The sequence below is a fragment of the Tupaia chinensis genome, unplaced genomic scaffold (genome assembly GCF_000334495.1).
Source record: "Tupaia chinensis unplaced genomic scaffold, TupChi_1.0 Scaffold000197_1, whole genome shotgun sequence".
Lineage (NCBI taxonomy): Eukaryota > Metazoa > Chordata > Mammalia > Scandentia > Tupaiidae > Tupaia > Tupaia belangeri.
Genome location: NW_006159672.1, coordinates 6,050,691 through 6,066,875, shown reverse-complemented (window position 1 = coordinate 6,066,875; position 16,185 = coordinate 6,050,691). Strand labels below are relative to the sequence as shown.

The 16,185-nt window shown below is 44.5% G+C and overlaps 1 protein-coding gene across 1 annotated transcript in view; it reads left to right on the top strand.

The window, feature by feature from the left end:
* The window catches only part of STK32C (serine/threonine kinase 32C), a 110,357-nt gene that overhangs the window by 394 nt on the left and 93,778 nt on the right, over window positions 1–16,185 (top strand). The window lies entirely within an intron of this gene.

Here is a 16,185-nt window from a genome sequence, read left to right as displayed (position 1 = left end):
TCCTTTTAGGGTCTGTGTGCGGCTGAGTTGTTTCTTTGCATTTCCAGGAGGCGCTCACCTGTGGTGTTCTGGAGTTTGTTAAGTGTGTTGCCTGCCCCACAGGTGGTGCGGGGAGCCCTGGCCCCTGCAAGCACTCAGTCTCCCAGGTGACCATGCGGCCATATCGCCACCAGCGTGCCTAGCCTTTGCACTTGGAAATGCCATGGCATAGAGCCTTGCCTTTGTGCAGAGACCTGCTCTCTAGGGATCAAGTTTGCGAGAAGTCAAGTCCCTCTGTAGAGAAAGCTGCCAACCCAGAGGACGCATGTCTCTTGAGTGATGTGCAGAGGTGGGCTACCAGACCTGGTGACAGGAGAGGCCGGTGCAGGCACACCACCTGGGGCCTTGCTGGGCAGCCGGGACCTTTGACTTAGTCCAGGGAGGGAAGGGGTCTATGCAGTCTGGGCCTTTGGGATTGTGCAATAAATTCACACAGAAACGTATAGCTCTTTTCTACAGATGTCATACAGATCATTTTAAATGGTACCGTGATGACACATTTGATTTTTTGACATTTTCTTAAAATAGTTGAAATATGCATTTCTCATTTGTAGGCAGCTTGCAGAGGTATGACAGATCTTGTATAGTACAGCTCAGCTCAAGAGCCCAAGCTATTTATCTCCAATAAACAATGTAAACATGATAGGAAGTTATCATAATACAACCTCAGGCCAACGCTGGTGAATGTGAGGCCATCCTCCGGTACTCTTCACAGGTACAGCTATAGAGAACCTGATGTATTGCTGCCCAGGCAATGCCAGGGTTCCGCCAACGAAGGGTGGTCAGCAGGGGAGAGGCATTCAGGACCACCTAGACCAGGCCCAGTATGTTCCGCGGTGCCTGTCTTTGCGTTCTGAACTTCGGGACAGCAGAACCCACTGTAGGGAATTTTCATGTTACGTGTTTCTGTTTTTAACATAAATATTCAAAGTAAAGAAAGCCCAGAGTGAGCCCAGGAGATAATCAGGAGGGAGATTTGCATCTAGTTTCTGGCTGTAGGATGAGAAAATGTCTGAGAAACCCATCTGATTTCAGCACTTGCTGGTAGCAGCCAAGAGCTTGGCCACTCTTCCGTGCCTTAGCATTGTGCTCTCAGAGGCAGCAAATGTGGAGATGAGAAATTGATATAACACCAGGGCTGCTTGTTAAGGTAGACTTTTTCTACTTGTTCACTGTGTGTTATGTCTTAGAATTCAAGGATCATTAAAAAGGGAAAAAGCGCAGAGTGTGTCCCTGGTGCTCACAGGCTGGCGTGAGAATTGTTCGCACATCTCCCTTACCCCCATATTGGCTTGTAGTAGAATAGCAGAGGTGCCAGCTGTCCTGGGCTGGCGTGGGGTGGTTAATTGACTTTGGCTTATAGGTGCTTGCGCTTGATGATGCGTGACCATCACTAGCTTAGCACTGGGCACAGGAGCCTCATCCCCAAACAGAACACATCAGGATATAACTGGGGCTTGTTTGGTGAGATTGAGAGGCCAAACCTGGCCCAAGACTCAAAGGCTGAGGATGTCCTCTGAGTGGGTGACCGTGGGTGACCGCTTCATTCTACCTTTTTTTGTATCATCAGCGAAGCACAATACAGCAGAGTCACAGCATGGTGTTTGCAGAGAGAGCATTGAATGGTATTATTGAATGTGAAGCCCAGGGGGCTATTTAGATGGACTGAATGCAGTTCGGAAAGGAGGAAGGAGAGTCTTTCAGGGAGATGACTGAACCCCACCTCTCTTTTAGGTTAGTGAATTCATTCCCCACATCACTCTCTTGGCCCCACTGCAGCACCGGTTTAAGGAGGCGATGGTGTTGTGCTGGTGACTTGCATTTACTGGAACTGCACAGTTGCCATGGTAATGCAAGACCTTCTGATGAATTTTTTAGATTAAAACACCTAATTAATATATCAAATTTGGTATGCAGAGAAAAGGAAAAAGGAAATAAGAGGGCAATTTAACAAAGTGCCAGGTAAATTTCAACTGAAAAGCATAGTTGTGACTTATATGATCTTAAATGTCCTCTATTCCTCTTAATGTTTATGGCATCTAGAGCCATTTCCCTTATTTGGCAGGTGCACATACAGAATTCTCTGCCCTCTTCCTCATATCAGAGCCAAAGAGCTCCTGTTCTTCCCCTCATCCCTCACATTCTCCCATTTTCTCCCTCTCTGACAGCTGCATAGTATTGGACAAGCCCCTTTATCTCTTCCTGTCTTGGCGTCCCCATGATGCTGAGAGGGGTTTCCAGAATGTTTTTTTGCTGAGCAGCTCTATAAGCTGGGGGAGGGGTGGGGGCGTGGCAGCATTAACCCATCTCAGTAGGTCGCAGCTTGTCATCTCAAACCTAATGTGGCTTACTAATAAGAGTAAGCCTTAGCTTGCTAGTGGGGAGTAATTAATCACTGAGATGTGATTTCAGCAGAGAAAACTAAGGAAGGGAGAGCATGGCAGGTTGCAGAACGCCTGACTTTGGTACTTTTAGGTGGAGCAAAGACTAAGACAAGACCAGGGGCTACCAGGTTTTCAGGTTCTCTCTCTCTCTCTCTCCAATTTGCCAGAGGGTGCATGCACTCACTGGAAAGAGACAGAGCAGAGAAAAAGTATCTCCCATAAGGGATAGTTACTCCACGACCCCTTCTCCTCCATTTCACCCTTTTCTTGGAACTTTGGGCATGCAGACATGCACCTGGCATGTTTTTCAAGCCACTGGGTCATAGACTTGAACCATGCAGTCAGCCAAGTGTGATCCAGCCATCTTAACCACTATACTATGGGCTGGCCCTTGAGTCATCTCTTTTAAAAATAAAAAATTCTTTGTTTTTATTCTAATTATAAAAGCATTAAAATGTATGCTTTATGCCAAGATATCTGTAACTTCAGCACTGAGAGATCTTTGCAAGTGAGTGTTCCGGTACACATCTTCCCAGCCTTTTTCGAGGAATGTAGTCACACATACAGCCATATAGAAACACTTTCTTTTTTCTTTCCTTTTTTTTCCTACAGAAGTGGGATCATGATCCATATACTGTTTTGCTTTAACCTGCTTTTTAAATTTAGGAACATGTTGCCAGCATCCCGTAGACCTGAGGCTAAATTTACAACAGCAGTTCTCACCCTGGGCTGTGCCTTAGATTCAATGGGTACTCTTTAAAAATATGGACACCCGAGCTGGGGCCCCTACAAATTTATGTGTGTATGGGGGGGCAATGGAAGGAGGGGGAGAGGTGGCCATGGAGGGTATGTGGCTCAGGCATTACTTTGTCTTTAAGCCCCTCCCCTTGCAATTTTGATGAGCAGTCAGTGCTGAGAATCACTGCGTTGCAGCACTTCTGCATGTAGATAATATATTCTCTATTTACTTACTATCGCAAGGTATGGAGGTATTTCCATTTAAAAACATCGGCAGTTAAACAATGAATACCTTTGCATATTTGTCTTTGTGCTTGGCATTATTTCCTTAGGCTATATTTCTAGGAATGACATGACCAAGTGAAGGGTGTCCATGTCAAATCCCTTAATACATGTGGCCAACCCACTTAGATATAAATCAAATCCTTCCATAAGCCAGACACTGTCTGGGGTGCTGGTTATATAGTGGGGATCAGTTGGGTGTGGCCTCTACTGTTGTGGGGTAATTGGACATCGGCGAAGTGGAGAAACTAACAATAGACAGGAACATATGAGTGAAAGGAGAAAGAAACATGGGAGACCTATTTTAAATGCAGTGGGCCAGGAAAGGGAAGACCAGTTTTGTTTTGTTTTTAAAGAATTATTCATTTAATTTTATTTATTCATTTATTTATTTTAATTTGACCAGACACATACACACAGAGAGAGAGAGAGAAAGAAAGTGAGAAAGCAAACCACCAGGTCCAGGACTCAAACCGTGGTTGGCCATGTGGGAGTATCCAGTGCCTTAACGACCACACCACCTGCTGGTCCTGAAGACCAGTTTTTACTGGGTCCAGGAGTATGTGAAAGTTTTTCCCCTTGGGGATTAGCAGTGTTTCTCTTTTTTGCTATTCTAAGGAAAAAAAAAAAAAAAGATAGCATTAACACTTGTTTCTTTGATTACCAGGTAAGATTAATAATCCTTTTGCTTTTCATGTTTGGAGAATTTAAATTCTCTTTTCTTTCCTCCTTTTTCTTCACATTGTCAACTTGTTCTCTTTGCCAGTGTTTTCTGTTGGGATAATTGCTATTCTGTTTCTATTAACTCTATGCATAAACGTTTAATCTTTTACAGTCTCTACCCACATTTGTTATTTATCTTTTAATGTTTCTAGTATTTTGTTTTGGTAAGGATGTGTTTAATTTTTTTTTTCTTTTTAAAATTTGCTATAGGGAGCATGCGATCATCAGAGAAAGTGAGAGAGAGAAAGTGAGAAAGTATTGCCCCCTCTCCCCGGTGCGGGGAGGTATGGTCATTCTATAATCCCGTTTCCATTCTCTTCTCAGGATTTTGGCATATGTGCCTAGCATGTTTTCTAAGTTGCCAAGTTTGAGACTCGAACTCTGCAGTTAGCCATGTGGGATTCAGCCTCTTTAACCACTATGCCACCAGCTGGTCCAGCATGTTTAATTTTTGTGTGGCCAGATTAATCAGCATCTGCCTTCATGGTAACATCATGCTTTGGTGTTATGTTCCAAAACTTCCTTCCCAGGCAATGTATAATTTAATTTATAAACCTGCATCCATACCTTCTTCTAGTACTTTGGTGGTTTTGCTTTTTATGTTGAAAATTTAAATCCAGTGGGAATAACATTTGACATACAGTGAGAAAGTTTCCCTCCTGTGAGTGTTGTACTTTCTTAAGCTGAGCACACTTAGGATGTCTCCAAGTTTAACATTTATTTTCTCATTGTGGGTTGGTTGCTTATTGTTGTTGAACTATGAATAGGACATTTTCCCCTCCCTGCGTGTGTTCACACTAGTTAATGCTGATATGAAGGAAAGCTCCACATTTGAAAGATGCATCTTATGCGTGCCTAAGACTAGGCTTCATCTTGTATATGCCTTTACTTTGCTAAGACTCTTGTTAGTTCTCATGATTTTCAAGTTAATTTTCTAGGGCTTTTTGATGGTCTGTCATGGCACTCGCAAAGAATGATTGTAGTTATTTTCCGATCCTTTTGTGTCATTTTTCCTTATGGCATTACCTAGAGCTCACAGAGCAGAGAAAGCCAAAGTGCTGATCCTAGGGGCAGCTGACAGCTCGTGAGGCTACTACTCCCGTGCCTAGCTGTGCTAATGGTCATTGTTTTTAAGGGTCAGCTTAATCCTAGTTTACTAGGAGTCTTTGCTGTCAGATGGGACTTGAGGTTTTGTTTTTTAATTTGTTGGAAGGTATGTGTGCTCACTGTAGGGAGACAGAGAGGGAAACTGAGAAAGCATCCACAGACACACATGGGGCATGGTCATGCCATAAGTCCTTCTGCTCTATCTCTCCCTACTTTTGAGATTTTGGGCCTGTACACACACGTGCCCAATGTGTTTCTCAAGCCACTGGAGCTTGAACTTACCAGTCAGTCATGTGGGATCCAGCCTTCTTAACCATCAGGCCACAGCCTAGCTCTGGACTTGAGTTTTTTTAGTTTAGGTTGGTTTTTTTTGTTTTGTTTTTTGTTTTTTTAAGAGAGATTTTTGCTATAGGGTGCATGTTGTCACCAGAGAGACAGAAAGACAGAAAGCGAGAAATCACCCCTCAGGGGATGGCCACGCCATAATCCCTTCTCCTCCATTCTCCTCTCGAGATTTCGGGCATGCATGCACACGTGCCCAGCATGAATCTCAAGCTACCGGGTCATGGATTCGAACTGCAGTCGACTACATGGGAGTCCAGTGACATAACCATTACATCCTCTGCTGGTCCCTGGACTTGAGTTTTAATAGGTGCCTTTTTCCTTGCCTCTTGACCCTGGGAAGAAGGGGTGGTGAGGGTGGAGGTGGTAGTTCTCTAGATGAACAGAATATGGCAGGTATTGATTCATGCCCTTCCCCTACAATGCAGGGGCTTCAAGGGCTAGAAGCCTGGTGCCTGCACACCCTATAGTCCTTTACCAGCTGCAGAAGCCCCTGGTATGGAAGTGGAATTCAGGTTCAAGTTGGGTAGGAGGGCATATGGTCTTGGCCCACTGCCCAGCTTTCCCTTGCATAATTGTTCCTGGGTTCTCTGGGTTCGAGGCGTAGCACCCAGTGTCCCAGGGGGACCTTTGGGTAACTGTGATACTTGAAGCAGTGTCTCCTTTCCAGCTGATAGGGCTGGTCTAGAATGGACTTGGAACCTACTGTCACACTTTTTTTATGTAACAAATGTCAGCTCTGCGTGTCTATCCATCTGGTTGTGCATTTTACAATGCTAAAAATAAAATGGCTTTTCTTTTAAAAATTTAACCACCCAACTTTCCAGTCAAGAAGTAATGCAAGAATGCATTGGAGGTAATTTTTGTTCAGCTCGTCTCCCTGTGGATGAAACCTAGAGAGACTCCAAGATGGTCTGGGAAGAGCGAAACCATGGGAAAGCATTTCTTTACACAGAGTCATCTCAGAGCAGTTTCTCAAACTGAATGCACCAGGAAAATTGTGAAAAGGAAGGTTCTGATCCAGTGGGTCTGGGATGGGCCTGGGAGCCTGCATTTTCAGCCAACTCTTAGGTGATGCCAGCACTGTTGATCCGTGCACATCCTTGAGTAGCGAGGAGGGAGGAGGAAGCAGGTGTATACTGTGAGTGAGGGCAGGAACCCCACAGGGGAGTGGTCCTGGGGTCTGGGCCCCTGATAAGCCAAGAGAAGCAAGGATGAATGCTGGCCCCGAGATTTCAAACCTTCCTTACGGTTTGAAGACAAGCCCATACTTATGACAGAGTTGCCATTTGCTAGATTGGCACCACAACGTGGTTGACAACATAGTGTATCTTTTTCAATTTTGTTTTTATTTCCGTGTTATTTCTCTGGTTTTTTTCTCAGGCAGATACTTTTACAAATGTAACCAACATGTAGCTGCAGTATTGTGTATGCTGCATTTCACCTAACCCTGGGTCCTGTGCCTTTTCCTTTAAGGTAGTTAGCATCTTTCTTCTGACTTCCATCCTAGGTTGGTGTTGGGCACAGCTGCCAGCAACAGGTGTCCCCTGCTTTGGGTTGTGATATCCTTTTGTCTCAGAGCTGGCTGCAGGAGGGGCTCATCTTCCCATTGGCTCCCCACATTTTCAAGGGCTTCTGGGTAGAAGGTTCTGCTCCTAAGAAGGACTCCAAGCCCCAGATCAGACCCTCTGGGTCTCTTTTGAGCCTATTGGTTCCTTTGTTCAAGTCCTGTGCCCTGTGGTTCTGGGCCTATTTCCTTCCCCGTTAGGAAACTCGCAGCTGAACTAGTGAAGGACCAAGCCTCCTACCTGATGCCATTTTCCCTTCCCACAAAGAGTTTTCCTCCTCACCTCAGAAGATCGTTGAACTGTGTGTTCCTTTGAGCCTCCCACCCTCTACTATCTCTGTACGTAAATAGAAACAAAGCTTTGGTGACCATGGTTTCTACTGCCAGGCTAATATTCTGGCAGATGGCCAGACCTTGGTCTTCTCAGGTTTTCTCCAGCTCTTACCCATCAGGTGGAGAGGAGTTGTCAACCCTGCAATGGCCTCCTTGTACCCGGAGGTCCCCCTTTGGCATGTCTTTGGCTGTAAGTACTGAAGTTACCGTTATTTTTTAAAACTCAAGATGCCTGCTTCATCAAAAACAATTTTCCCATTGATTTGAAATTTCTTTTTTTAAAAAGCAAGGCAGCTTCAGAGATGGGTGTGACCAGAGCAGACCCTGATGCTTGGCTTGTCTCTGTCCAACCCCAACTCCCCCTTGTCGCCTCCTGGGTTCTCATCCTCCCTTTTCCCACGTGCCAGATTGAAGCCCACGGATGGTCTCTAACACACTTCCACTCAGGCTTCGGCCTATGTCGATCGTGTGAAAACCCAGCTTGATGTTATTTAAGTTCTGAAGCCAAGGAGATGGTGTAGGTGGGAGTCAGTGTCGCCCCCAATTTATTAAAAATAGGAACCAAGCACATTCAATTTCTCAGAGTGATTTCAAAGTTGACTTTAAAAAGGTTTCTCTGCTTTCAGAATTCACATCATGACTCTTCATATTTCAAATGCAAAAGGCATAACTTGTCCCCAGTCGCAAGAAATAAATGTCTCCGTGTTCGTAATTCCGCTTAGAGTTTATTATGGAGATTGCACCCATTTTCGGGCCCCTGCAAGTACAACATTGGGTTTTTTTTGTCCATAACATCACAAGTGTGAGGAAGGATCTGTAGTGGTCTTGGGTGCCTCCTTCTCCAGGCACCTCTCTCTCCCTGTGGTCAGGTATGCTAGGCCCTTTCCTCTACCAGCTTGTCACAGCTGACTGTCCACAGTGGGAAGGCTATTTTTCCTGTTCCTGCTAACAGGGAAGAAGGCCCTGGTGCCATGTTCCTCAAACCACACAGTTATCCATAGCTGGTAATAAAGTACCCAAACCTTACTGACTTAACTTTTTTTTAAATTATTATTTAAGTTTTGCTACAGGGCATGAGTGTTTGCTGGGGAGAGACAGAGAAAAAGAGAGAGACAGAGAGAGAAAATGATAGATCACCCCTGGGGGGGATGGCCATAATCCCTTCTCCTCCATTCTCCTCTTGAGATTTTTGGGCACACGTGCACATGTGCCCAGTGTGATGTTCAAGCCTCTGTATCTAGGACTTAAACTATGGAGCTGGCCATATGGGGTCCAGCTACCATAACCTCCATGACACCTGCTGTCCCAGACTTAACCTTTTTTATTCTTTCTCATGATTCTGTGTGCTGTGGGTTTGGTCAGGACCCAGCAGGGAGGGGTATCTTTGCTTGTGTTGTGTCTGTGGGACCAGAACATCCATAGTGGCTTCCCCATCATATGTATGGCATCTCAGCCAAGAAAATGATAGATCACCCCTGGGGGGGATGGCCATAATCCCTTCTCCTCCATTCTCCTCTTGAGATTTTTGGGCACACGTGCACATGTGCCCAGTGTGATGTTCAAGCCTCTGTATCTAGGACTTAAACTATGGAGCTGGCCATATGGGGTCCAGCTACCATAACCTCCATGACACCTGCTGTCCCAGACTTAACCTTTTTTATTCTTTCTCATGATTCTGTGTGCTGTGGGTTTGGTCAGGACCCAGCAGGGAGGGGTATCTTTGCTTGTGTTGTGTCTGTGGGACCAGAACATCCATAGTGGCTTCCCCATCATATGTATGGCATCTCAGCCAGAATGGCCCAGCGGGCTGGAGGCAGGTGGAAGCTCCCCAGGAGTCCTGCTCTGGGGCTCTCAGTTCTTGCTGCTGGTTAGCATAGTAGTTATCTACCAATAGTATTATGTACTAAATCTTAAAACTCAATGGCTCACAACCAAAAACATCATCTCAGTTCTGTGAGCTGGTAATTCAGGAGTGACTTAGCTGAATGGGTCTGGCTCAGGGTTTCTTTTGAAACTAGGGCTGATATTGTCTGAGGGTTTGACTAGGGCTGGAGGACGCACTCCTAAGCCTGCTATCCTCTGCGTCTCTTGTCTGGGGACCTCAGTTTCTCAGCACATGAGCCTCTCCATGGAACTGCTTGAGTGAGTGACTGCATGGCCGCTGGCCTCCCATCGTGAGCAGAGAGGATGAGTGTTATGACCCCGTCTCTGGAGGCTCACACTTTCATTTCCACATTATTCTGTAAAATTAGAAGCAAGTCATGCACTTCTTCAAAGTCCACCACGTACTCAGGAGAAAGGAATTAGAATTTGGAAGGGGATGCCAAAGAACCTGTGAACATAGTTTATTATTTTTGTTCAGTTTTGTCATCATCATTTATTATTACTGTTTTAATGAGTATTTGCCCCCATTTTAATCAATAATTTTATTAACAGAATAATTGTGGGACCAGCATTTAGCATAATGACTATGTCGCTGGACTCCCACGTAGTCGACTGCGGTTCGCATCCTAGACCCAGTGGCTTAAAACTCACGCTGGGTGTGTGTTCGTGCATGCCCAGGATCCCAAGAGGAGAATGGAGGAGAAGGGATTGCGGCGTGGCCATCCCCCCTGGGGGGTGATTTCTTGCTTTCTGTCTCTCTGTCTCTGTCTATCTGTCTGGCGAGCGCATGCGCCCTATAGCAAAAACCTCTCCAAAAAAAAAAAAAAAAGAAAAAGAAAATAAACAGAATAATTGTTACAATGTGATTTTTCAGTGCAAGAACACAATGTGTAATGATTCAATCAAGATAATTGGTAAACCCGTTATCTCTCTCATTTGTAACACTGTGAACAGTAAGTTATTTTAAATCACATTCTTCCTGAATGCATTTGATAACATGAGGCTGTTGTTTCTTCTACCTGTCGGCAATCTTGTTTCCATTAATCAGCATCCTCCGTTCCTCCCACCCATTCCTCCTGTCATCCAATAGTCATTCTGCATCTCCTGTGAACGTATTTGAAACCACCACGATTGTTTCTGTACTGTCAGAGGTTCTCCCACCCTGCTGGTCTCTGCAGTGGGATAGCAGGACTGCTAGAGTATCCAGAACTCCCCTGAAGGCACAAGCAGAGGATGCCAGGCCTTTTCAGCCTTACAATGGGTTGGCACGACATCCCTTCTACCACTCTACTGGTTGGAGCAGGTCCCAAGTCCAGCTCAAGATTTGGAGGAAGGGACTACACATGGTGAAGTCCCTGGAGATGGGTTGGGATTGCTGCTGGTCAGCAGGGCTGACATGGGGCAAAGGAGAGCAGGGACAAGCTGGGAGTGTGGCCAGGCTGTCTAACCACAGGGACCTTCAGAGAGTGGTGCTGCTGCCTCCTGTGGCCTTCCCAGTGTTATCCAAGTTCTCTCTGGGCTCACTGCAGCCTAGGGCCTTGCAGGACTCCAGGTCTGCTGAGTTGACCCAGCACACCAGCTCACTGTGTTCAAACCCCTGAAACACTGGAAGACATAGTGTCTTTTATGCACTGAAGCTTGAAGACCTTGGAAGAAAGACTGTTCTTGGAACAAAAAGTTGGAATTGAAGGCAGCATTTTCCTGAATTTGAAAAGATAATGTCTGCAAAGCGCATAGTGTGTGTACCTCTGCTGGCTGTTTGGATCAGGTCTCTGGCCCTGTGGCTCTGTTTCCAGTTGATCCCAGAGACCTTGCTGGGCATCTCCAAAACCTTTTCTTGAGAGTTTCCTGTGCTGCCGCTATAGGATCCACCTGTGGCTGTTCCAGGGTCTTGTTTTGCCCCCAATTTTACTTATTTTTAATTTCTTCTTCTAAATGTTAGTGTCATCCTGTTTCTGAAATCATAGCTCCATAGGCAGAAAAGATAATTTGTAAAATTAGTGCATGGCTGTGATGTCAGGGGGAGAGGAAAAAGATGAAACAGAAAGGAAAGAAGATGCAAAGGAAAGGGGAGAGCAAAAAATTATGTACTGAAGAGAAGTTTGGGCCCCAATCCCTGAGTGTGTGACCCTACTTGTGCCTGGGCTGGCGCGACTCTCCGGTGAGGCCTGCCTTGCCTCCCCCTCCTTCACCTGCATTCTCCACTCAGGTCTCCCTGCTGGCCTCAATATTTATTTCTAGGGTTACTGAAGCTCATGCAAAGCACAGAGGCTGCAAGACTTTAAGTCCTACTTCTAGATGGCAGTTAGGCTCCATGGATGCTTAGGACATTCTGCTTCAAGCCCATTGACCCAACATAATTAATAGCGTCCCCTTTCACTCTTGAAAGTGTCCTGGTTTGGATGATTAATTGTTTGGTTGCCTTGTCTAACCGCTAGACACTGGTGCCAGAATGATCTTTCTTTTTTTTTTAATAGCTTTTTATTATATAATAAAAGTGACAAGGAAAGATATTAAGAAATCCAGGACTGTTTGTAATCTCAGAGCCATTAGAACAACCATTTCTAGTTTTCCATGTCACTTTCCAATCCACACTTGAATATATATAAAATATATATTGCTTTAAAAAACCTTTTTTCTAATAAACTTATTTTAGGCTATTTTAGATTTACAGGAAAGTTGTGAAGATGGTACTGCGAGTTTCCATATGTTCCAAAGCCAGTTTCTCCTCAAATTAACATCTTACATTAAAGTGTTACATTTGTCATAACTAGTGAACCAGTATTGCTATATTATCATTATTCACTTTTTATTTAAATTTTCTAAATTAAATAGTGCTGGGGTCGGCAGGTGGCATGGTGGTTAAGGGTGCTGGGCTCCCACATGACTAACCACGGTTCGAGTCCCAGACCTGGTAGCTTGCTCTTTCTCTGTGTCTCTCTCTGGTCAAAATTGAAAAATAGTAATAAAAAATAAATAATTCTTAAAAAATTAAATAATGCCTTTTCTCTAATGTCCTTTTTTTCTGTTTCAAGATCTCATTCAATATCTCACACAACACTGAGTTTCTTAGATTCAGTAACCCTAGAAATGAATACTGAGGCCAGAAGAGGGGGCCAGGTGGAAAATGTAGGATAAGGAGGAGAGGCAAGGCAGGAAGACTGAACATAGCTTTGTGAAATGAAGCAAAGACCCGGGCACAACTGCCATCCGAATTCCCTCTCCTACCACCACTTACGTCCTCTTATGTGTTTTATTCCCCATAGTGCCCGAGCAGTATCTGCATTATCCCAGCTGGTGACCTTCATCAATGAAGCCCATTCTTCCTGCACATTCTAACTGAGATAGGAGTTAGACCCCACTTGCAGGCAGGCAGAGTAAGGGCCCCAAAAGGAAGTCACTATATTGGCTGTAACAGTTTCTCTGAATTTCCTTATTTTTGATGCTCTTAAGGAATATTGGTCAGGTATTTTTGGAATGTCCCTTAATTGAGATTTGTCTGATGTTTTCCTCTGGATTAGCTGAGGATTTTAGATTTGCGGTGCTGGGCTCCCACATGACTAACCACGGTTCGAGTCCCAGACCTGGTAGCTTGCTCTTTCTCTGTGTCTCTCTCTGGTCAAAATTGAAAAATAGTAATAAAAAATAAATAATTCTTAAAAAATTAAATAATGCCTTTTCTCTAATGTCCTTTTTTTCTGTTTCAAGATCTCATTCAATATCTCACACAACACTGAGTTTCTTAGATTCAGTAACCCTAGAAATGAATACTGAGGCCAGAAGAGGGGGCCAGGTGGAAAATGTAGGATAAGGAGGAGAGGCAAGGCAGGAAGACTGAACATAGCTTTGTGAAATGAAGCAAAGACCCGGGCACAACTGCCATCCGAATTCCCTCTCCTACCACCACTTACGTCCTCTTATGTGTTTTATTCCCCATAGTGCCCGAGCAGTATCTGCATTATCCCAGCTGGTGACCTTCATCAATGAAGCCCATTCTTCCTGCACATTCTAACTGAGATAGGAGTTAGACCCCACTTGCAGGCAGGCAGAGTAAGGGCCCCAAAAGGAAGTCACTATATTGGCTGTAACAGTTTCTCTGAATTTCCTTATTTTTGATGCTCTTAAGGAATATTGGTCAGGTATTTTTGGAATGTCCCTTAATTGAGATTTGTCTGATGTTTTCCTCTGGATTAGCTGAGGATTTTAGATTTGCTGTAGTTTGGATTCCCTCCAAGATTCATGTGTTGGGACTTGGATTTGTATTATAAATGTATTAAATGAGAACGTAATCCCTTCATGGTGTCCCAGGATGGGGCCTTTGAGTGTGATAAGGTTATTAGAGTGGGGCCCCCATGATTGACTTCTTGTGGGTTTATAAGAGGGAAAAGGAGACCAGAGCAGGCAGAAACCATGGACATCTGTTGTATTCAACATCTTGACTTCTGCCATTTTATGGTGCCTTTGGACATTCCATGTGGCCAGAATTATGAGTCAAATAAACCTCTAGACTCTTAAATTGATCCAGTCTCATGTATTTATGGAACAAGGGATTAAGACACCCGGCAAGAATTTTGTGAGGAAACCACAGAGGCAGAGTACCATTTGGTCATGTCATATCAAGAGACTGTCAACACGACTGACTGCTGATGATGCTGACCTGGATCACCCATCAGGGAGTGTTTGTCAGTTTCTCCACTATCGAGTTACTCTCCTTCCATGTTTCTAGTCTGTGCTTTCTGGAAGGAGGTCACTATGTGCAGCGTGCACTTAAGAGGTGCAGGTTATCTCCTTGGAGGGAAGATATCTATGTACATGTAAGTCCTGGGAATTCTTCTGCATAAAAGATTTGCCTCTTATCCCCATTTATTTTGTTATTCATTCCCATCACTATGGACTCCTGATCTTTATTTTTTGGAGAGATTTTTGCTATAGGGCGTGTGTGCTCGTCAGAAAGACAGAGAGACAGAGAGACAGAAAGCGAGAAATCATCCCCCAGGGGGAATGACCACACCACAATCCCTTTTCCTCCATTCTCCTCTTGGGATCTTGGGGACACACACACACGTGCCTGGTGTGAGTTTAAGCCACCAGGTCTGGGACTTGAACCACGGTCGACTACATGGGAGTCCAGCGACATAGCCATTATGCTAACTGCTGGTCCCTCCTGATCTTTTTTTTTATACCTTGGGTTGTAATACAACCCTAATTTATTTGTTTAAGTGGTTCTAATTTTGACCATTGGGAGCTCTTTAGTTGGCTCCTGATTCCTTTGGCTGGTATCTATACATTTTCTGTTATTGCTTCTTTTTGATTACTTTCTTATATCCTGGCACTCTAAGATGTCCCCAGCTATCCAGTGTATTTCTTGATCCAGACCCAGAATCAACCATTTTCTTTACAAAGAAAGACATGGTTTCTTAGGAGAATGGTATTAGAAACTGAAATATGGGTTCTGGGTATGCTCCTTGACCCTGAGAAACACAGTCTTTTTAAAGCACAAAGCTCACTTAACACTGTTTCACAATTTCCCATTGAACTGGATGTATTTACTGTGCACCTGCTCTTGACACTGCTAGTGGGAATATACATTGGCACATCCATTTTGGACACACGCTTATCCCATGGGACAGGAGCTACACCACTGACGTCTAGAAGCTGGCCTCATACCATCACAGGGCCTTGGCGTCCTTCCTTTGACTGCAAACAGTTTCACAGAACAATCACATCAGGTCTGGCCACTCTGTGACTGGGATAAATTGAGACAAAACAAGATCTCTCTATAATCATGTCCGAACACAGACAAAAGTGAGGACATTGTCCAAATTCAAATGACCAGACTCCTTCCATCCTGGCTAAGAATGCTACTTTGCCAGTCACAGCTCTAAGCTCACTTCATTTCTTCCACTTTCTATATAAGAGTTATTTAGATACCCAATTATAAGATCATCCTCACTTCCTGACAGCATCGAGGCCCTGTTACCTCCAACCCTTGTGAAGATCACCTACCGTAAGTCCAACACCTATTATCCTTTCAAGCACCCACTTCCTGAGGCACCTACATTGCTCATGGTGTGTGTTCTCTATATCTATTTACCCAGCAATTGCATCCCTAGGTATGGACGCAACAAAATGTGTATATCTTTGCATCCAAAGACATGAACAAGAGTATCCCTATAGCACTATGTATAAAAGCAAGAGACATGGAATCGATCCAAATGCACACTGGCATTACACGTGTGGATATGTTCTTGTCTGTGCATATGGTGGAATCTTCTATGGTAATGTGAATGAGTGGCCCATTGCTGCACACGACAGCATGGATGAATCCTATAACCATTTAGCTGAGAGAGAGAAGCCAGCACAGGAGTTCACACTACTTGATCCCATTTGTATAGAAAGTGCAAAAGCAGAGATCCTCATCTGCTGTTGGATGTCAGGACAAGGTTTCCCTGGGTGGGAGGGAACACAAAGGGCTTCTGGTGGTTTGGAAATGTTCTGATTTCTGATTGGTTAGTGTTGTGTTCACTTCATAAAAATCATTTGGGCTATGTGCACATTTTTACATTTATGTTATACATCAGTCAAGTTTACGAGAAATCCTGCTTCAGTCAAGTGCAGGGTGGAGCAGTGCCCTATGCTGTCCAGGGGTGAGTGGGATGCAGACCTCTGGGAACCCCAGTCCCCAGGGTGCCAACTTTTATCCAGTAGCCCTTGACTCCAAGTGAATCTTCACACAAGTACCTTTGTTCCTGTTTCCTGTGCCGACGTGACCTCTTCCTGGAACAC